The sequence below is a fragment of the Lichenostomus cassidix genome, chromosome 1, assembly GCF_008360975.1.
Source record: "Lichenostomus cassidix isolate B80296 chromosome 1, HeHo_3.0, whole genome shotgun sequence".
Lineage (NCBI taxonomy): Eukaryota > Metazoa > Chordata > Aves > Passeriformes > Meliphagidae > Lichenostomus > Lichenostomus cassidix.
Window position 1 is genome coordinate 97102621 of NC_139479.1, and position 22420 is coordinate 97125040.

General features: G+C 41.6%; 1 protein-coding gene across 13 annotated transcripts in view; it reads left to right on the top strand.

The window, feature by feature from the left end:
• BBX (BBX high mobility group box domain containing) overlaps positions 1–22420 on the top strand; it is a 137363-nt gene that overhangs the window by 21828 nt on the left and 93115 nt on the right. The window contains exon 1 of one of the 13 annotated variants that reach the window (XM_085072664.1): positions 12079–12241. The exons of the other annotated variants lie outside the window; for them this stretch is intronic. The gene's annotated coding sequence lies outside the window, so the exon portion shown is untranslated. Of the gene's footprint in view, positions 1–12078; positions 12242–22420 lie in introns of those variants that run through there. 13 annotated transcript variants of the gene reach the window in all.

Consider the following 22420-nt stretch of genomic DNA (forward strand, 5'->3'; position numbering starts at 1 on the left):
AAAGGAATTCTCTGCTGCTTCAGTGATGCTGCAGAGATATTTTACTTCAGAAACTGAAGAATTAAAATGTTGTTAAAAGTATCAGAGTTGGGGGATTATTGGCAATAATTGAAATAGTTTATCCTAACTAGTGAGACTGTGTTGGCTAGTATATAGAACATAAGGCTGAAATTTATTTCTTTCTCTTCCCAGTGCCCCAATCTTTATTTAGGCTGCTGGAGTTCTTGTTGTGCTTTTGTTTCCACTTACCTGCTGATGGTCAGCACTTTCCTGAAACATTCTGTGATCAGGATGTAAAGCTCTGCAAAAGAGCAGGGGGGTTAATCAAGTATGTCTCCTCAAAGGCATGATTTGAGACCTGTGGTTATATCCCCATGCTTGCTTAACCTTGCACTTTGAGTTCCAAGTCTCATTTTTAAAAAATCTCTCTAGCCTGCCTTAGAAATCCATGGGCATGAGGGTTTTAGTTGGCAGAAGTAACACTGAAAGAAACAGTATTAATAAGATGAAGTGATTTTCTCCGATTCAGTAGACCACAAGAATCCTAAGGTTTGAGAGTTGTGGATCTCTTGATTTGTATTACAAGATTTCATTTTAAATCAGCAAATGTCCATTTTTATTTTTTTGAACAGGAGTACAAATATGTTTATTAACCAGGTATCTTCAGGAATGTGAATATTGCTGTTTACATGGGCAGACAATGCAGTTCAGTAGAACTAAGGCAAAACTGAGATTGGATAGCTTTCCTAATCAGCAGACAGATACTGGGAATAAAAATAATTCAACTCTCATAAGAAATTTAAGTTTCTTCCGTGCCACTTGGTGTCAATTGCTTGTCATGGTGTAGAAAAAGATTGTAAGACTGTGTTATGGGGTTATCTGTAATAGCCATATAAGGTGAATGAAGTGAAACATCCTTACATGCTTGTCTATGAAATAGCATTGATGGAAGGAACTTACTACACAATTGATATTAGATGTTCTTTACTTACAGACCTGTTGCACTAATGTGTGTTGTCCAGTAAAATACCTATGCCTCACTAGTGACTAGGGACAAGATAGACATGAGTGTTCTCACCAGCTGCTACAAAGTAACATAAGCCATTGTCTTGCCAAAATATGTGAGCTTTTATAACCCTATTTGTAGGAATTTCTTTTTATACCCCTATTTGTAGGAATGCTTGAAATTTAGGAAAAATCTTTGGGTTTAGAGCTGACCTGAGTAATTGTAGTAGCTGCAGTAAGATGATACTTTTAATTTCAAAGTGAAACTTCTGTGATTTCCAATAGTTACGCCTTTCATTTGCCTCTAATTTGAAAGAAATTCTAGTTCTTACATAAACACCCTAAAATAATGATTACAAAGTTATCAAGGATTCAGCATTTGATGAGCATACTACTGAAATCTGTTCAATACAGTTGAAAAGGTGTATGATTTACAGAGTTAACGTACCAGTAGGATCAGGACTCTCAGCTGTTGATTATAAAGCCAATTGTTGGTAATTGAAACAAGCCTGGCTATATCTGTCATTACTTCTGTTTGAAATTTTCAGTCACAGAAATGAGATGGATGCCTTGGTTCCATTGCAGCTCAGAAGCAGGGGGTCACTCAGGTTGATGTGAAATACTTGAAAAAGCCCCACGTGCCTGTATGTAAATGCGATGACAAAAATCAGTTTCAGACTTTAAGATGGGAGATCATGTACTGCTGTGGTGTTTGTGTTCAGCAGTGTTCTTTAAGTGTAGTCCCAGTATGCTGCAAACATGGCCCTTAATGTGGCTTGTAGAGGGTTTACCACTGCTGCGTGTTCAGACCACTATGTCAGGGTAGAGTTTGATTCTTATATTTCTTTATGCGCAAAAAGTCAGTGATCACGACAATAAGGGTTAGAAAGAGTAGTACAAGCAACTCATTTTAATTTGACCACACAGTAAATATGAAAAAGGGCTCTGGAGTGTATAGTGACATATGTCCTGTTAGGCAGAGGAGTAGCTCCAGAGAACTGTGGATGTTGGGGGTGGTGTTTCTCAGTAGTGGCAGATAAATGACCATGAGAGCTACCTGCTTTGTGGTGTACTTAAAATTGTTACAGTGAACTGGGAGGCTTAGTAAAGATTATTGAATTGTTTGGCAACTGATGGCAATTGCTGTATAACTCCAAATTAATTACAGTATTACTGGAGGAAACAGAGGTGGAAGGTGAAGAGGACTGCACAGATCATGGGCCTCTCCAACGAAGGTATCTGCTTCCAGGAAACCCAGGGTCTTCCCTCCCTATCAGCCAAACCCTGTCTTAAATGTCTCAACTGCTTGTTGATTTTGTTTAATTCAGGGACAATTGGAGTTGTCCCATCCACCAGATTCCCTGCCGAGGTGCTGAGTGCTTTCAGTTCTCCACGACCAGCTTGGGAATGCAGGGCATTGCTGGCCTCTGGTAAATGCCCAGCTCAGTAAAGAGTCCAGCCAAACAAACAGGCAAATATATAGTGCCTGTTTAGTAACAAAGCTAAGAGTTCTCTGCATCCCTCCCAAGTCTGATTTGAGGGATTTTGATGTCTAGACTAGAGTTGGCTGTGCAGCATGTGGGGTCTTTTCAAGAATAAGTGGAAAGATTCTTTATTATCAACTTTTTGGAAACACCTTGCTAGAGTGTAGCATTTAAAAATACATATTGTTAAAACCTGGCATCATCCCAAATCTTAACCGTAAGTCTTAGTTCCAAAGTGTGCTCTCAATAAGGCAGAACAAGTATTGCAATGGGCTTTGCAGTGAGATCGTGGAACGCTGTGCGTGCTAGTTTAACTTGCATTGAGTAGGTGAGGTTAGATCATGAAGAGCAGGGCTGGACTGCTGCACTTGCAGTTCCTGGTACTTGATTAGTTCATTTAAATCAGGTTGCTGTGTCTAGGAGCTACCAAAACTATTGAGTCTCTGGGGCCAGTCACTGGCAGTTGGTGCTGATGAGACAAGGACATGTCCTGGACATTCCTTCAAGGAGCAAGATCTGGTTAGGCTGCAGTAACAACTCCCCCTGAGCTAGGAGGTTGCAAATTCTGTTTATGGATTTCTTTCAGAGCACTGGATGTTGAAAACAGTACTTTCTCTTGGGAGATGATTATTCAATTAACTGGGTATTTATTTTGGTAATAAGTTTTGTTGTTGTTGAAAGTGAAAACTAGTTGGGGATAGGATCTGCTTGTTAGAGGGCTTGTTCCTGGGTTTTATAGGAGTGGGAGAAGCAAGGGAGGATGAGTTTACTGCTTTTGGTGCTCAGAGTAGAATTTTTGCCCTGTTTTCTGCTCTTCCTTAAAGAAGCTGTCATTGAAAACGAGAGTCCTTGGGAATGTATGTGAAATACAGAAGTAAGTCTGCACTGAGGCCCAGTTACCTGTGTTTATCTAAAGTATCTAATGTTTGCCAGCCCATTTAGTATCAAGGCTGTGTTTAACATTGTCCCCAGCCCTCCCTCCACTCTCTGGTAAAAAAAATTAACATTAAAAAGCCTAATAGAACAATTAGTGTGCTGAAAATTTACATAGGTGTCTGTTGACAGGGAGTTAATGTGTCTTTGTGGTTTATATACTGCATTGGTTTACAAGTGATGCTGTTAAGTTCACAGGCCACATGTTCACCCAAGCAGAAGACTAAATTGTAATACTGGAATCACTTTGATATAAATGCAAATATTGGAGAAGATGTTGAACTCCACCAGATAAGTTGTTACAGCCATCTCTTGCTCCTAGAGAAGCACACTTGCCCTTTCTTGTCTTTTCAGCACCAAAGATAACAGTTGCTTTTGTTCTTCCTTTTCCTGGGCTGTACCAGACAGAGTCCCAGAGAGCAGCAGTGGTGGTCAGCATCTAGTTGAGAGATGCAGGATGCAACTGATGACTTCTCTAGAGTTTAACAGCAGCATCTGGGAGTTTTATGATCTCCTATGGGCCATTGTACCTTTCTGCTGCAGTTCAAAATGCATTGATAGAAAAGTAGCAGAGGGTTAGCTCTGCAGCCACTGCATTTCACAGTGTGGGGTTTTTGTGTAAATAGCTCTTACTGCTAACCTGTGTTTAACTTAAGGAGTGCAGGAATAGGAGAGTTTGTATTACTGGCAAGCCAGTGTTGTACCCTGACAAGTACAGTGTTTGTGGCTCCTCCGCATACAGAGCAAGGACGTGGTTGGGATCCATAAAGCATCCTTGGTAAAGAGTAGCCTCTCTTAAATTTCTTCCTGTCAGTTAGAAACAAGCAAAAAAACCCCAAAAACCAAAAAGCTGCTTGTATATATTAATACTGTTTACTGTGTTGTATTTATACAGGCAGCTATCTAACGTGTAGATTGGAATCTCTGTTCCTTGCATTCATGCTGTAGTGGCAGGAAGAGACCCACCCTCTTCTATGGTGTCCCACAGATGTATTTTAGACTTGAATGCAAGGAACCTGTATGCTATTTCTTGATGAAGAGGTCTGCTGTATTTCTTTGTGCATAAATCAGTACTTTGCATATTGTGTTGACTTCTGGTGAGTGAACCTAGAATGTAAAAAGAAAAAAACCCTTGGGTTTGGGTTTTAGGGGTTTTTTGGGGGGCTGCGGATGAAGTTGCATTTCTGAAGTAAAATGTGAATTTTGACTTTCGGTAATCTGTTTTTTGTTCTCTTACAGTAAAAAAGTGTTGCATAATAAAAACTTCTTTTAGCCTCTGAGTCCCACACAAACACTGTGGAGAAAACCACAGACCAGAGGATAAAATAGCCCTTTTTTTTTTTTTTTAATTGAACGAGAAAAGTTTCTCATTTAGTTTTAGATAGTATGCAGAGACACTTTAACAGGAGACCATGTAATAGCCACTGATTCACATGTGTGGCTTTGGTGTCAGGTCTTCAGCCAAGAGTGGACATCTTCACAGGTGATGTTACAGCAGATATTTTGCTCTTGTGTATGAAATAGTAAGCAGCACTTAGTACTGGAGATGAAATGACACCTTTGTTTTTTTAAGTGAGTTTGCAAGTTGCAAATTCTGGTTTTGCAGAAGCACCTTGAGTTCAGTTTGTTTGCAGCTAATCAGAGGTATTAGTTGTTGGTAAAACAAATGAACAGTTAAGACTGGGTGACGTCTCACAAATCCATAGGGATAGTTGAAAATTTTCCTTTATTTGCTGGCAGTTGGTGCCAGCAGTGGCTTTTCATGTTGGCTACTGTATTTATATGGTGCTTTCAAGCTGGCATAACCCCCCCCTTCCTTATGCTTCCAGGGAGGAGTCCTCTGTCCTCGCTCACAGCTGCAGTGGCCTTGGCTGGGGCCAGCCATCCTCCTGCAGCTCTGCTTCCCAGGGCTGGCTGTGCCAGGCCGGCTGCTGCCAAAACCACGATGTGAGCTGCTGGAGCCCTGCGGGCACCCTGGGGCAGGGCGGGTGCCTGAGCCCCTCTGCCAGAGGGCAGGGGAGGCTGTGGAGGTGGGAGAGCAGCCATACGTTAAAGCAGTGTAAGGACAGCTAAAGGTCACACAGAATTTGCTCTGAAGTAAAACTGAATGAAAATTGTTTCCCTGCTCCTTTTGCTGCACTGCTCACTTTTCCAGAAAGCATGTTTAGGGAGGAAAATATAACCTGAATATGCCAGGAATGGGATGGCAACCCACCTGCAGGGACCTGACCTCTCCTCCATGCTCACTCCCTCTCTCACTCGGTGCTGCCACAGAGGCTGATCTCATCTCCTGCCGTGGCTGGCACAGCCGCCAGCTGTCCACAGATGCAAACAAAATATATTTCTTTAAGTCACTTCCCTGTTTTCTGAATCCTGCCCACTTTGTTCTCCAACTTCTTCCAGTGCCTACACAGGTCTATCAGATTTTTGGACCTTAAGTCTAAAAGGAAATCTGAAGGTCACAGATTACATCCCCAAACAAAGCTAAACTTCAGAATTTCGGCAAAAGTGGTACCAGTGGGCTCGAGCTCCAAAAATCTGAGCTCTAGTTTTGGTGCTCAAGTCTTGCATGGCACTTGATCACTATCTTAATATACAAATAACTGCCCAGCTTGGGCTTTCTAATGTGCAAGCTAATACGGAAGCTTGAAGAAAATTACAAATGTATCCTGAATGTAGAACTCAACCTTCTATAATGGTTTTTCAGCATTTCATTATAAGTTAAATTTGAAAGATTTATTTTTATATGTATTAAGGCTTGAATTCAATGAAATATTTAGTGAATGAAATGTGAAACTGGAGGGAGTGTGGGGCTTTTTTCCCTGCAGAAAAGATGAAAATATTTGGCCCAAACACTAGAGGATTCTGTAAAAACAATTACACATACTCTAAAGGAAATCATTCAAATAAATAGTCGTGTGTAGTGGCTGTTTCTAATTGGGCTTGATGTTTTATCACAATTAGTTTTCCATTTTAGGAGGGAGGATAGGAACCATAAAACTTGATGCAAATTAGCAGAGTGAAATAGCTTTCTTTTCAACTGCTCTTTGAGTCTTTGCATCTCTTCTAAGAATATACTTACAAAATATTGCAGCAGCATATCTAGAAAGAAAACTGACTTGTTTTGGAAATCAGAAGCATATGTCCTAAGAAATTGTTTCTGATAGAACTAGAAAATAGAGAACATTATGGAAGTTTATTTTTAAAAGTTTGGATTGCATTTTATCCTCATGGAGAACAGCTATCATTATTCTTAAAGCAAAAACTAGACAAAACCCTCCTAATTTTAAGAAACTTTGATACTTGAAATGTGTTGGGGATTTTTTTGTTACAAGTAATAAGTGATTTTACATTGTGAGAAGCAAACTTCTGCACCTGTAAATTTGCTAGTAACTTGTTCTGCTAATTTCAAGAACAGGGAAACAGTGATAGGAATTTTATTCTGCCACATTGTATGTAGTATCTGAGTACCCTCCACCTATAGCAGAGAACTGGGATTTAACTTCTCAGGATAAGAGTGTGGGGGAGGGATAAGAAGGGACAGCATGCTGCTTGTTGGTAGGATTTTTGGCTTGGGTGTTTCATGCATTATTGAGGTATGACGTTTGTACCTGAAGTTTTTCTGATGCTTGTGGTGTGTGGGTGTATGCAGCAGGTAACAGGGCAGTGGCTTTCTGTGATGGAAATGTGCTGTTAATGTACTGCATAGCTCAGAGAACACTGGTGTGGATGTGTGCAAATATATGAAAATATTTGATACAACTTCTAAGAAATGCTGAGATCCAGGAATCATAAAAATGGTGATTCTACTATTTTTGAATACACAGTTTGTTGATGTTTTCTAGAATGTTATATGAATTAATGTATCTGTTTAATGTTACATTAATTGTGTGGTATTGCAGTGTTATATAAGCATTGGATTGGGAGATGGCATCCATTTTGAGATGAATAGTGACTTTGCTTAGATTTAGATATTTAAAATTGTATTGCTTCACGGAATTGGAATAAAATGTAGGGCTTCAGTGGAGATGCTACTCTGTTAGTATTGCTGCAATACTCTGTATATGTGAGCACAGTTCTGGTGTGACTTTTACAGGAGGGAAGATTACAACAGTAGACTGAAATGGCAGATTTGATTGGAGGATTGTTCGGATGTCTTCACTGATAGTCACTTCCAGGTTAAGTTTTGGACTGTTTTAGCATACCCTCAAGATATTTGTTTGTTTCATCTATTTCATTGTTTGCTGCTGTATTTTTTTGCTCTTTAGCAGGAGAAAGCCTTCAGCCATGCAAGATTAATCAGTGTTACTTTTCCCCTTTCTATCTTCTTTGACCAGATCTCCATCCTGGTCACTTACCAAGTAATTTTAACGCTCATAAAGTACCAGAGCAGCAAGCCAGGAGAAGTCATCCTGTCATGTCATTTCAGGACAAGATAGATGTAGTGATGGAGTGAGTAAATGCTTGATCAAACTACCTCTGGCTTAGCTCATTTCAAATAAGTAAGAGACAGTTTGGTGCTTAATCTCCACCTGCTGTTAATGTAGGGAATGAGAGGTAAGAAAGTGTCAGAGAAATTTATTTTGACAACTGTAGCTTAAGCAGTACAAAACTTCAAGTTAGTTTTAAAACAGTAACTGCTTGACTGAAAGTGCCTGGACTTCTAAGTGTGTATGAATGAGTTTAATATACACTCATTCTAAGTGTGTATGAATGAGTATAAAGCACAAGAGCGCTTTACCCACAGTAGTAGGTGCTTGCTACTTCCTTCCTTATGCCTTCTTCTGAGGTAGTTCTTTAGCTAGTAGCAAAAGGATGATCCCTTTTGATCATGTTCAAGCTTTAAAAAAAAATTGTATCTCCCTGCAAGAAAAAAAACCGGACACAATTTAAAATAGTGGGTTTTCAACTTTTTAAAGATTACTTTTAAAACATTTAAAAAGTGTCCTGTAGATGATTCGGATGCCTGAAAAATGAATGTAAGCCTACCAGTGGACTAATCTTAGTTCCTTTTGCAGACCTGGAAGGAATGACTGCAGTGTTAAAAACTGCTCATGTACTGCTGCATCTGTACTGTATCTGTACTGCAGTTGGAGACGTCTGGACAGGGTAGTAACACTAGTCAGCAAAGATAATGACAGAAATCTAGCTGTTTGGTAGTGTTAAGCACAAACTGTTTTGCTTTGAGAAGAATGGTGGCATAACATGACTTTCACAGTCCTGGCCATGAAATCCTACTGAAATGTTAAACTCTGATTTTGAAATGTACTTGTTCTTTTCTTGACCTCAGTCAAGGAAACTTAGGAGAGACAAAGGAGCAGAGAGAAATTATTTGAAGTACAAGCAGATGCTACTCTAGTTGCTCAAGGAAGTTTCTTGTTTAGAAAGGCAGAGTTAAAGAAATGAAACTTTTTTGTGCTGAAAACAATGCAGTACTTCAGCCTGTCTTTCCAACTTCTTCTTTGTATGACCTGTCATCTTAACAATGAAGTGCCTTTAATAGTAAAAGATTGAAGTGGGCTGGTAGAGGAGGGTCTTTCAGAATACTTTAAAGTAGTTTGCAAAATAAATAATAGCAAGTTACTTAAAAAGATGTGAGAAAGTGTATTATTTTGTTACCAAGTCAAGATAGACTGAAGATGTGCCTTCATTGTTAAAGAAATGTCTTAAGTGATTTTTTAGTTGACCTCATGACAATGGTCAATGATATTTATTTACTACTAAAAGTACTTTTTTTTTGTTTTTACAAGGTACTTCTATTGCTTTTGAGGTTGCTGGAATAAATTGTCCTTGTCTGTCATGTCAGGAGTGCCAGAGATTGCTCTTCTGTATCTAGTGAAATACTCTCTCAGGTGTACCTGTGTACTTGAATGGAAGAAGTAGAGTGGAGGAAGGAGGCTGTACTGTGCACTGCAACAATGCATACCTGTCTGGTATTGGTGAGGACTGAGAAGTGCCCTTTCAAAAGTATCAAATTGAGAAGCAGGGGACAGCAGCGCTCAGTGCTGCAGAATCTCTCTTCCATACAGCAGGTAGGAAACAGCTTCTCTGAAGTATAGAGAACAACCCCGGGATTTGTGGTGGGCTTGTGAGCTCATTTATCTCAGGTGTTGTGGACTCCCAAAGCTGTGAATGATGCTGTGCAAGCATTGGTTTTAGTCTGAAGAGAAGCTCAGGCATTTATTTAACAGTAGTTATATCAGAAAAGCCTTGGAAATATCTTTGCTGTTTCTCATCAGTTGTTTACTCTTAAGAGCTCTTACCTGTATTTTCACCTTGCCTGCTGTTGATCCACACACCACCCCAGCAAAATATCCCATGCAGGTTTTGTGGTTTCTTGATTTTAATACTCATTAAATCTGTTCAGCTGAGTGTGTAAATGACATCTGCAGTTTTGATATAGTTCTGGCTTCAAGCTGTATGTTTCCTTAGTAAGGAAGCAGCTGTGTATCTCTCCAGTGCTAATAGTTTCCCCCAAAAGGAATCATTAAGTACTGCTGGGAGTAAAACTAGTGTCTCAGTTTATGACTGAAAAGGGTTAAAGCTGCCAAACTACAGGGACACTAGTGCAGAAATGGCATTGATATTAAGGTGGATAGGATGTGGTGTGTCGTTGCTCATACGCTGGCTGGCCTAGCCTGCATGCTGAGATTTAGGCTGCCTTTAGTCTCCTTGTGCCTACTGTGATGTTGCTGCAGCACCTGAAGATCCTGCTGCAATGAGGCTTTGCATCCGCTCGGTCGGAGCTGACTGCTCCATCAGAGGAGCTGTAGATAGGGATGAATGTCTGCATCAGTGACCTTCAGCTTACAGCCTGAGGATTCAGTGTAACTGCAGTCACCAAAGGGAGCCTGTGAACTGGGAAGGCTTGACACAAATGCATGGGTCCTGTCTGTCCACTCCTGGAAATGAAGGCCACAGGCTCTGGAAAGGAGCCAGGAGAGAGGTGTGATTATGTCTATAGCTCAGTCTGGATTTGTCTGCAGACTGAGTATAGGACATACTTTGAGACAGTGTCAAAAAGTGAACAAGCTACAGTGAATTTCAAAGGAATCATTAAATGTTTTCTTAGAATTTGCTGAGTTTCATAATCTGGAATGGAATCTTCCAAGTGCGAGTTAGACATGCTACAGGTTCCTATACTGAGCAGGCAAGAGAAAATATATGAAGGAAGTGGTAAAATTCAAATTAGTTGGCCACCTTGCTTCTGTTTTCCTTTCTCCTGTCAGTATAATGTAGACGGCATCAGATGGGATTTTTGAAAGTGTAAGAACTTTGGTTAAATTGATTTACTGTTTTATTTTGGCCATGTATCCACCCTGTACCCACCTGTACAAAACACTCTGCATTGCCATGCAGAGCTAATGGGGCAAAGCATTCAGACCTGAAAGAGAGCAAGATAAGTGTAAAAGACATGCAGTGTTCCTACTCACCTCCACGGTCTCAGAAAAGCCCTAAAAGCATGGGGATTATTGTCTGCTTTAGGCTGAGAGGTATAGATGAAATCCTGGCTGTGCGAGTGTTAGGAAGATCCACTGACATACTTTTTCCTGTTAACGGATTTTAGTTCGACACGCTGGCTCGTGGCTCTCACAATAGTCTGTCCACCCTCCCTTGTATTTTTTTGGCTTTTGTTTTCCAAGCTCACATTTATTCAGAATGTTATATACCCCTGTTTTCTGTGGGGTTTTGTAACGCCATCCCAATGACAGAAACCAGCCTTGCTGCTGAGGAATGTGGGGGACAGGCGAGCAGCAGAAGCAGCCGGACTTTGCTTGCAGAGGGCAGCATGGCAGCGTGTCCTTCCCTGCAGGAGCAGAACCAGCCTTCCTGGGGCAGCCTGCTCCTGCAGGGAACAAGCGTGCCTGACCTGCCTTCCTCCGGGAAGGGGTGCACTGCGCAGGTAGAGAAGGTCCTTACAGCGTGGGAGATGCTGCTGCGGAGGTTAAGCCCTGCTTGCAGTCAGTTTGAATTTCAGCGTGAAAAGTCTCTCAGTTGTTGAAGCTCTTTTCCTAAAGAATCCCCCCCTTTTTTCTTTTAAACTGCATCAGAAGTTAGTTACGCCCTGGACGCGGCAGTTCAGTCTCTCGGAAGGTCCCATCATCTGTTGCTCGTAGCGCGGCAGAGGAGCTCCCCGCAGTTGCGGAGCGGGAGCGTTGGGTCCGTTCTGCGGGACGTGCCCTCTCAAACCGGCTCACGCGTGACAGCGGGCTCGGCGCCCACCGCAGCGCTCACGCCGGGCCGGGCCGAGCAGGGCAGCACCCGGGGCGAGCAGGGAGGCACGCAGGGCGGCGGCGGGGCCGGGGGCTGTGGCGGCAGCAGGGCGGGCGGCTGTGGGGCCGCTGGCGCAGGGCCGCTACCTGCGGGCGAGGGGCGAGTGGCGAGTGGCGCTGCGCGGGGCTGCCGCGGGCCAGGGGTGCTGCCGGCCGTGCCAGCCCAGCGCTGGTATTTCAGTAATGCGGGGCTGCTCGCTCGCACTGCCAAAGCCAGGCTATAAGCAGCGAGTCTTTGCTCCACTTTTCCTCGCTCCGCGCCTCTGCTCCGCCCCGTCCGTGCTCCCCGCGCTGTGAGATCAGCTTCCTGCTTTTCGTTTCCCTCGGAACAGCGCTGTTACTCCTCCCCTGAAAGAGTTATTTCCATCGGTGTGGAGTTAATTTCTGTGTGTGGCTGCGGGCTGTGTTGGTGCCAGGCGAACGGGCTGGAGCAGCCGTCTCACGGCGGCTGTGTGTGTTGCGGCGCGGCGGGGCTGTAGGCAGGATGGCAGAGTGCTGCACCGAAAGCATTTCTGTGCCAGCTCTGTGACCGGCAAGGCGGAGGAGGTGAGTGCTGCTTTTACCTCGCCTGCGTCCAGGCGCTTGTTGGAGGAGGAACAAGAGTCACAGCCTACCCAGGCTCAATAACAAGAAACGAGCAATTATGTTGTTACGATCTCTGATTAGATGGTTTTGCTCCTACTAATACTGTAATGGAGTATACTCAGGAAATGATGTATCTTGCTGTAGCGACGATCTGTAGTCAATGGAAGTTTATAGTTTGTAAATTCCTGGGTGTTTTCACTGAAAAGTGTAAATAGATACGGCACAAATACAGCCATAAAGGACAAAAAACTTAAAAAACCCACTCATGTTGTTTCAGAACTTCATGATGGATTGACTAATGCTAGAGAAGAGACTTTACAGTGGTTTAGTAATAACTGCGGATCTAGAACAGTGCAATGTATTTGAGGGAGTGACGTGATGTTATAACATGGATATAAAATTACAGATATGAAAAGCAAAGAGGAAAAAATATTCCCTTTACAGTTGCCAAGCATCCCTCAGAAACAAAGCCAGGTTGGTTGAGGGAAAATAGTGCTTGGAATTATATCTCAGTTGCAATAAATGGACAGCTTCAATGGGAAGGTGATTTCTTACTTTGTTGCATTGGGTTTTTAAAATTATTTTTATTTAGGGGTGAAGAATATAAATAGCACAGATCCATTGATCAATTTTCACCTTTTTAAACAGGTGAGCATCATTCTCTATATTCCTTCTAATAATGGAGTTCTGAAATTGCTAATTCATAACTGGTGGCAAGTTACACAAATACTTTGTGTTGTGATATTCTTCTTTTGCTGTCTCTTTATTACTGCCTGATAACAGTCAGATTAATGGGACAACTTTGTTTGCTCCACCCGTGATGCCATGAGTGCTTTTGCAGAGGACTCATCATGAGAAGCCACTCAAACACACAGCTGTGGGCCAGTGTGCTGGGTGCTGCCACCGCAGCCACAGGGCACTCCGCAGCTCTGAGCTGCTCCCCAGGTGACAGGGGACAGTAGTACAGTAGTAACTTACCAAAGATCTTGAGCAAGATCATCTGAGGCCTGGCCAGAATTGCTTGTGCTCTTGATCCAGACAAGAGTGCGTGATTTGAGTAGCTGTTTTCTGGGCTGACAAGTTTAATTTATTGGGTCTTCTATAAAATGAAGGAAGCGGAGCCTGTCACCAGTTCTCACCATGAAGTTCTTCAGTAGCTTTGCTGAAAGCAGTTCTGGAGAAACACATATTTTAAAGTTTGATGCATTTTGGTGGAAATGAGGGAGGTACAGTAAATTAGAAATTGGGGGTTGATACCTGGTAATATTTTTGGTTATGACTGACTTTCTATTTTTCTTTGGTGGAAATTAGCTCTGCTTGTACTTCCTGCACTTTAAGGGAGCTTTCAAGAAGGTTGAGGGTGACTTTTCACGAGCACATGTAGTTATAGAACAAGGGACCATGGCCTTAAGCTGAAGGAGGGTAGGTTTAGATTAGATATTAAGAAGAAATTTTTTACTGTAAGTGTGGTGAGGCACTGGAACAGGTTGCCCTTAGATGTTGTAGACCTCCCATCCCTGGAGGTGTTCAAGAGCAGGTGGGATGTGGGACTCTGAGGAACATGGTCGAGTTGAAGGTGTCCCTGCCTGTGGCAGGGGCGTTAGAGCCAGATCATCCTCAAGGTCTCTTCCACCCCCAACCATTCTGTGATTTTTACGCTTCTGTGATTCTTTCAGTTTCAGGGCAAGTAGAAGTCATAAGGGTGTTGTATTATTGGCTCATGCTTACTGCTTGCAGTTGAACAGTTGAGCTTTGTAGATAAAGATGTAAAGCCAAAATAAAAACAGCCCTTTTTGTAATCCAGTCTGTGTCTTCCACTTGAGTGTTGGTGGAGGAGTATTGTCTAGGAAGTAATAATGAAACGTCCAGTCATGTGTGCCCTTGCATCTATTGTATTTGGTTTCATGTGCTGCGTATACTACGCTGCATGATTTTGCCTCTGCAATCTCTAAATCCATTGCTGCTAAGTCTACTTCTTGGTATAGACTTGTGCTCAAGAAATGAAACCGGTGTTATGTCATAAGTCTGAGGGATAAAGCAGTGGCTAGAGACATTTTATGTGTTGTGCATATTTTATCAATGTGTTAGAAAGACCACACAAGCCTGTTTGCTTCAGTGTGTTCAATCTAAAGATAATTCTACATGCTAATGTCTTCACAAGAAGTGTGTGGTAAATATGCATATGCCATAGATGCAAATATATTTCCTATGTGGGCCCAAGTATCAATCCTTTTTTACTGAAATTAGTACCTCTTCACTTGCATTCTGCCAGTAAAAAAACTCCCTAGCACTGAGTACCTGGGCATAATGTTAATCATCAAGCCCAACAGCTACTGGACTTCTGTGCTGTTTTACTCAGTTTGTACCTGTTTTCAGCATTTCAGTTATAATTGATAGGAGGCTCTGTAAAAAATCTAACCTGTATTAATAAAGGGTTCTTACTAGTAGCTCTACATTTTGTGTTTATAATTGATTTTCCTGCTTCACTGACAACTAGAGTCAAAGCATTTGCTCCTTCTTTGTCATATTTTGGCAACGTGGTTTTCTCTTGAATTACAGAAAGTTGTTAATGTATTTTGGAGTCCAAAGCGGGTTGGGAAGTTCTCTCTGAAAGCTGGATACTTCCTTGTTGGAGAAATCACAAGGGTACTAAAGGGCTCTGTATTTGTAGGCATGAAGAGAGGAATGAATGGTATGGCTCCCAGAGTATTTTTTTTCACCTTCAGCAGGTGCAGTGTTGGCCCCATCTTCAACATAGAAGATACAGACATTATTTGAATTACAGCTCCCTGACAAAGAAGTGGAAAAAGACTTACTTGACAGAATTAATAGTGAATCACCATATTTCAGTGGCAGCACTATTACTGAAAGAAACAGTCCAAGCCTCAGACATTGCATTTCACCTCATGAGGCTATGCTAGTGTTTATGTTGTATAATGAACTCTACTGGAGAAATTACCATAGTTAAAATAAATGGTTTTTATTAGCTTACCTCTTTCTGACTAAAGATAGGGCTGACCACTACTGGGTGAATCAGCTAATTGTTGTGAATCAGACTTAAGAGCTGAACAGCTCTGTTGCCCCCTGAAAAGGGGTCCAGGAGTGGGTAGTAGAAGCAGGACAGGGGATGCAATTCATTTTGGCTTTAGAGCTGATCTGTGCTTACTGCTTGTCAAGACACAGCCTTAAGGGCAGGCTAAGTAAAATGCAAGAGGAGGAGGATATATCTGCAGAAATAGAGCACTACTGGCCATTTCTTCTACTAGGGACTTAAATATATCTTTCAAACATGGTTTTGCCATCTGGATAGGTTCCAGAGCAGATAGCATCAGTTAGTTACTGATGCTGAAGATAACATGTCTAAATTGTGATGTTGCTTTTATCTTTCTCCTGTGATCCTTTCCAAAGTAGATCCCCTTTCCTTGCATAGCTTGCTTTCACAGGACCCAGCACAACATGCTACATGTCCAGCTGTTCTTAAAAGTTGCATGGGGCTTTCAGTGAATGTATTGAAAGGTGATTCTAGCAAGATAGCTCCATCTCAATGCAGAATGCCAGTTTACTACAGATTCAAGGTGCTGGTTCAATTTTTAAGTCTTGAGTTGGTGCTGCAAAGTGTTAATGTGATCAGTTACTATTGAGATTTTCACTAGTGGTGGACTACCTGAAAAAGAGAAGATAGCTTCTCCTGCAGGGGCCTGTAAGAACAGTATGTTTCTTTGGCCGATATTCTAATATTTTTTGTTTGTTTTTTACATAGGGTGATTGTAGCTGCTTGTGTGTGATTTGTGGAGTTCAGGAAGTTTTCGTTAGTGGTTTTCAAGCTTTTGTCATGTGTCAGGTGTTGGCAAAACCAGCAACAAGTATTCAACATGAATTCACTGGGGCTGTGTTTTGGCTAGAGACATCACATGTTACATCCCAAGGTAAAGTTGTTCTGAGATTTGCTAATGTAGACCTGTGCATTTTGTTTGGGGCCTTGTTACCTTCTTGGAGACTTCATGCAAGTAGAGAAATGCATGCTAGTGGATTTTGACAAGGGATAAAACAATCAACATTTAGTTTGCTTGGAAATTGCTCAGATGGTAGAGTTAAGAGTTGAAAATACCATCTCTGCTCCTCCCCTTGCCCTACGAAAGTAAACTGAAAACCATAGAAAAATGTGGCGTATTGAGTCTTCAGATTTTTGAGTAATATTAGAGTACCTTAATCTGCAAAATTGCACTATTTAATGAAAACTTTGTGCCAAGAGAAATAATAATTTCAGGATGAGAAAGAAAACTTATTTGAATGTTCCTCTCAAGCTTGCACAGCTTGTATAAAGCTGAAAGGACTGAAACAACTACCTGAAAACCCAAACATGAAAAAAAATCATAAAATTAGAAACTTGATTTGATTCTACGTTTCTTTTGGAGGAAAAAAAAAGATTCTCTCTTTTTGCTGTAAATGAAGAAGCTGCTTATTTAGACTAAACCACAAAAATAATGCTTTCTTTGGTTGCCAAGTTAAGGCACAATACAAGGGACCTAATAATCCCTCGAGAATAGATGCAGCTGGTCCATGACCAGGGCTCTGTAAGTACACAGCTTGTGCTGGTGAGGACACAGGGGTGCTGTGCTGCCCCTCTTGCAGCACCTTCTAGCAGTGCTGCGTGCACCCTCCTCCTGGATGTGGTGCAATTGCAGCAGCATTCTCCTCGGGTTTCTGCGTGGGATGATGCTGGGAGAGCCTCTCTGGGAAGCACAGTCACAGCAGAGGAGCGACTGTGGAGCTGGGCTTGTGTGCTGCTTTGGGACAGTCTGCCCTGACAGCCAGCTAGCCTGAGTTGAAACCTGGCAGCATCTGAGATTCTTCAGATAGGAAACTTGAGTATGGAAGGGCATGGGTTCAGGGTCCTTCTGTTTTCAAAAGCAGCCACAGAAGGTGCTGCCAGAAAAACCTGTGCATTTCAACTGAAGATAAACAGGATCTGCTGCAGGGGAAAGCTATTCAAAATGTATCCCTCCCCTTTTGTCTGTTAGATCACTACTGTATGGTAAAGTGCTTTTTATTATATCAGGAGATTAAAATACTTTCAAATTAAAGGGATATCTTAATGCAGATGTTCAAACAATATATGTTTTTCCCAAACTAATTCAAAAGTAAAACTGTCTGTAGGAGATATTAAAATACTTTCAGTTTTCCTATTCCCAGCTAGCTACAAGAATGTATGGGTTTGGTTTTTGTTTTGGTTTTTTTTAAATTTAAAATTATAGTAATGTAGCCATAAGCATACTATACTTGACTAGAAGACTTTCTCTTTTTAACTCATGCTGCCCCTCGAAGCTTGTTAATTTATGGAGTAACTTGGAAGTAGCAATCAGGTGTGTTACCACCTGGAAGTTCTTTGGGTAAAGATGCAAGCAAATTCCACATGGCCCTATTGTGCATTGACAAAATCGCAGTAAACAGAGTTTTGGTGGAACTCACTCAAAAAGCAGGTTCTTGTTAGTCAGGAGCAGTAAAGAATTACTAGATTGCAGGCATTTTCTTCTCTCTTCAAGGTTTCAATAAGGCAGGCGGCTACCCAGGCCCCATTTGAAAAAAATGTGTGATAGATTCTAACAGCACTACTGAGGCCTTCCCATCTGTAGCAGTGTTCATGGTTTATTCAAAATGATTGCAGGAATAAGACTGTGGTAGAGGTTTGCTGAATTAGACACTGGGCTTTCATCAAATGTCTGATTTCAGTCCCTGCTCTGCAAATTCTAAATCTGCACCTGGAAATGTTTGCTGCAGGTACTGACATCTGCTTTCTGGTGGACCTCTGGTGAGATGAGGAATCCAAATTGATGTGTAGAAGTGGTTGTTAGGCAGAGGAAAAATAGGTACTTTCCACATGAGCTTTCATAAGAAGTGAATATATTCTAAATATTATCATCAATTTACCCTGTTGCTTGTGACTAAATTTTTTGTAGTATGAGTTGACAAATGTACGTAAAAGCGGATTAATCCTTTGCTCTTGGCAGTTCTAAGAGGTATTTCAGCTTGTCCTGCAGGTCTTTAGAGAAAGGTGTCTTCAGTTGACTGATAACTGTTTAGCACATTTCTGCTGAGTAATTAAAGTGCAAACAGAGGCTGTGGAGATGCTTAGGCTTCAGTCAGTAATGTGTTTAAGATGGTCAGCGTCCTTGATTTATACCTAGAAATAATTAATTCTTGAACATTTTCCCATCTCTTGAAGATTGTTAAGGAGCATGATGTGCTCCCTTTGTCAGACCTGGCAGGGAGCAAGAAGGCAGGCAGCTACCCAGCTAACCAAAGTTCCCAGTTGGTCCATAGTAAGACCTCTAGAAAAGACATACTATGGCTGTCTTTTGAGGTCAATATCATAAACCATTTATCAAAAAGAAGTATGCCAATCCAGCTCTTTGCAGCACTAGCAAAGTACATGCTTTGTACCAAGTACCATGCTTTGGCTGATCTGCATATTAAGAAGTAGTAGAAGGTTCAGAAGGAGCTTCCCATTTTAATTTCAATGGATGGAGGGAGGTGTTTCAAGAGTGGCTGTGGTATTTTGCAGTTTCTTGTGTTTTTAATTCCACCATGTTTTTTTTTTTTTTTTCCTGCACGGCGACTTTGCAAAGCAGGGCTGCTGTGTGGTGTTCACTTATATCCTGCATGTACCTGCAGGAAAGTATGTATAGATACCTACACATGTAAACACATGTGTATGTGTATGTATGAGTAGGTATGTCATAGGAAAACAATGTGCATCTTTGCTCTAATAACAGGACAAAATGAGCTTTGGTGGCTATTCCTGGTCCTCCTTCACTCCTGCAGTTCACTGAAGACATGGTGTGAGACAGGGCAATGTGACTTGGCCTAATAAAGAACCCGAATAGACCTCTGCTACTGTATGCTGCTCATTTCATCAGTTACATTTTTTGGCATGCTGTTTTAGACCAGTAGTGAACCCATTCTTTGATTGCTCTTACCAAAGAGTATCTTAGTTGTAAAACATGTAGATAAAGAAATAAAATAAGAGTGAGTTAAATTTGTGTCTAAATAAAGTTGATGTTAAATAAAGTCTTGAGAGTGGCCTTATCTTTCATATAATTCTGGCCAGTTAAGGCTGCAAAACATTGATATTATTTTTATTCACATTACAAATTCGACCTGTTTAAGAACTAGAGAAATAGATCTGGGGGATGCCTGTACGAACCTCTGAGTGTTGCAGAATTGTTTTCTCATTTCCAGACACCTCTGTGACTGGACCTCTGAGCAGTGAGTAGCAAGAAACAGCTCTTGGTGATTTACTGATCTAAAAGGATAAGGTGTCCCCCATCTTGGAGACATAAATGTGATTTAGAGTGGGTCTTTCTGCAAGTCCTCCACATAGGGCAGGTCTGACCAACACTTAATTTGTTAGACATGTGAAGCAAGGTGGCGAGTGAGGTGTTGCCTCCTGGGATCAGAGGGTGGCTGAGCTGAATACTAGCATTAAACATCACTTAGCTGCTGCACATGCCTCACCATTTTGAAAGAATCTTCTCTGTTTAATTGATAATGTGCACTTCTACAGCATTTTTCATTTGCATTACCCAAATGATATATAGGATTGATGGAAAAAGCTAGGTGACGCCTTTGTGGATGTGGTGATTGAGGCAGGTAGAATCCTCTGAATCTCAGGGAGGTTAAGTATGGGTTTAAGGAAGTCTTTTTGCTTCCTTCAAAGGTTTGGAGAACATGTAGTTCCCTGGGGGTGGGAAGGGGAAACTGCTGCTGCTGGGATTAAGTTATAAGATGTTCAACCACATGGTGGGGTGTAAGGGGCGTGTTACAAAATGGTGTGGGAGTTGTGTGTGTGTGATGATTATCACCTGATGCTCACTGTATTAGATTCACCTCTGATCAACTGTGCAAACATTTAAAAAGAAAATATTTAAGTAGTGATCTCTACTCTGTGAAGGAAGGGTAGCAAGCAACATGTTTTCCCAGAATATGGCATTAGTGTGGCAGCAAAGTGATTTCCAGGAACAAAAAGAAAGCTCAGGACAATCTTGCCTGAGGTGTGTCCAGGTGCCTGCAATTCAGTCACTCAACAGGTAATGCAAATTAACACAGAGGAAAAAAAAATGGATCTGAGTTTGTTTTAAAAATAAGGTGTTGATATGAAAAAGCAGTACCGATTTTTCACTTTCTTATATAGTTGAAATGGCCATTCATCTGAGGAATGAATATTTGATGTTTTCATATAAAATTATACTGCCTTAAATTTCTGGAGCTTACCTGGCTGCAGGAGTTGAACAGGGAACTGACAGCGTGTTACAATTATTTATGAAGCTTAGTAAGATTTTTATCGCATTACTGTTTATCAAAGTGTTATTTTAACTCACACTTGACATACCTGTTTAACATATTAGGGTTCTTTCTTTTGCACGTTATTAGGTAGATGGTTCTTCCATGACTGAGAAACCTTCCCTAAGTACTCAGGTACTTTGTCCAAACCTCCACAGTGGGTTTGTGGGTAGAGAAGGGTCGTGGGCCAAGGAAGATCCCTTGGCTTTCCATGCTGCTGCTTAGCAATTTAATCCATGTCACTTGAACTGGTGCTTCCCAGGGGTAGCAGCATTGCTCAGGAAAGGGTTGCCCACCCCTGAAGAGGAACAGGCAGCTGCATAAGGGTTAGTAACAACACAGCCATGTCTACTCCCAAGCATATTTAAGGAGGAGAGAACTTGCTTTTGGCCTTGAAGTGGGCTGGAAGTGGGAAACTAACGTCTAGGGCGTGCTAAGGAGCATGAACAGGGAACAGCATAAACGAGGCTGCAAGGACTGTGTCACAGTTCAGATACTGGATCTGCAGTGGACTCTTGTCAGTCCTGTGTGTGCTTTAACGGGTTAAAACCCTTGACTTGCCCTGGCAGCTGGACTGCAGAAGCTGGTGAGGCTGCAGGAATTGTCTGTGGCCACTAGATGACTCCTTCAGCTTGCTGGTGGATAAACTGAGAGCTGAAAATACTCTGAAGATCTGGTGCAGGAAGGAGGGGCTGTTCTGGGTCCACTGTGAGAGAGGTACTCCAAAATAAACGGGTTATGTATATCCCAGCTGATGGAAGTGTTAATGTGGTTTTTAGTTTGAGTTTAAGTAGTTCAGAGTAATAAAACTCAATGGATCACTAATTTGTGATGTTTATTGATACGTTGGTAAGTTTGCAAGTTCAAAATCACGGTCCTTAGCTCCATAAGGTCAGGCTGGATTCACTAAGGCAGTGAGCATAGTGAAGAAGCTAAGTCTACAAGTTGTGCAACTTGTTGACTAGACTACAGGTGACACTTGGATTTGTGTAAGTGCGGCTCTGGCTCTTACTTTGTAAGCTGTCATGAAAAGAAAACTCACTGAAAACTCCACCCAAACCAGCAGCAATATAATGCTATCTTTGCTTCTTCTTTACATCTTGTAGATGGGCAGATGAATCCTGTTAGGCTTGGAAAAATGTAAACAGAATACTGAAGTTAAGGCCCAGGCAGAATCCCCTCAAACTCACTACAAAATTCATTGCGTGTGTGGAGAGTCCAGCCACATTATGATGATCAGGGTTAAATCAGCTTCCTGTAATTTGGAGAGAGTGCAAACAATGCTTTAGTTTCATAAACATGTATGTGCCAATGTGTGTACAAAGCATGTAGTCCGTTTATCAAGGTATTTAGTCAATGAGGTGCTTCTGATGTTGCTCCGTGTGTTTCCTCACATCCGTTTTTATTCCTGAGATATAATCATGAATCGTTAGTTGCCATTAAACGTAATCAGTTCCTGGTGCAAAGTATGTGCTGGACAAAACAATAGTGCCCGTGGCTGATTTTTTAAAATTCAAAATTGCTTTTGTAAGTCAAGAATCCTATATAGCAGTGAGACTTGGCTCTGAACTATGGCTTGATCTGTGAAGATTTTGTATTATTCTTTGACGCTGTGAAGTGTGAGTGCTTCAGTGTTCATGGTAAGCATAGCACTAGTTTTGTTTTTAAACTTAGTACACAGTTAGAGTGTCATGTTTGGAAGTGTTCTGCAGCTAAAGTTTTCCCTTTTCTCTCTTAAATATGTAAGACCTGTTGGTAGATCCAAAACCTCTTCTGAATTAAGTTCCAAAAATGCAGTTC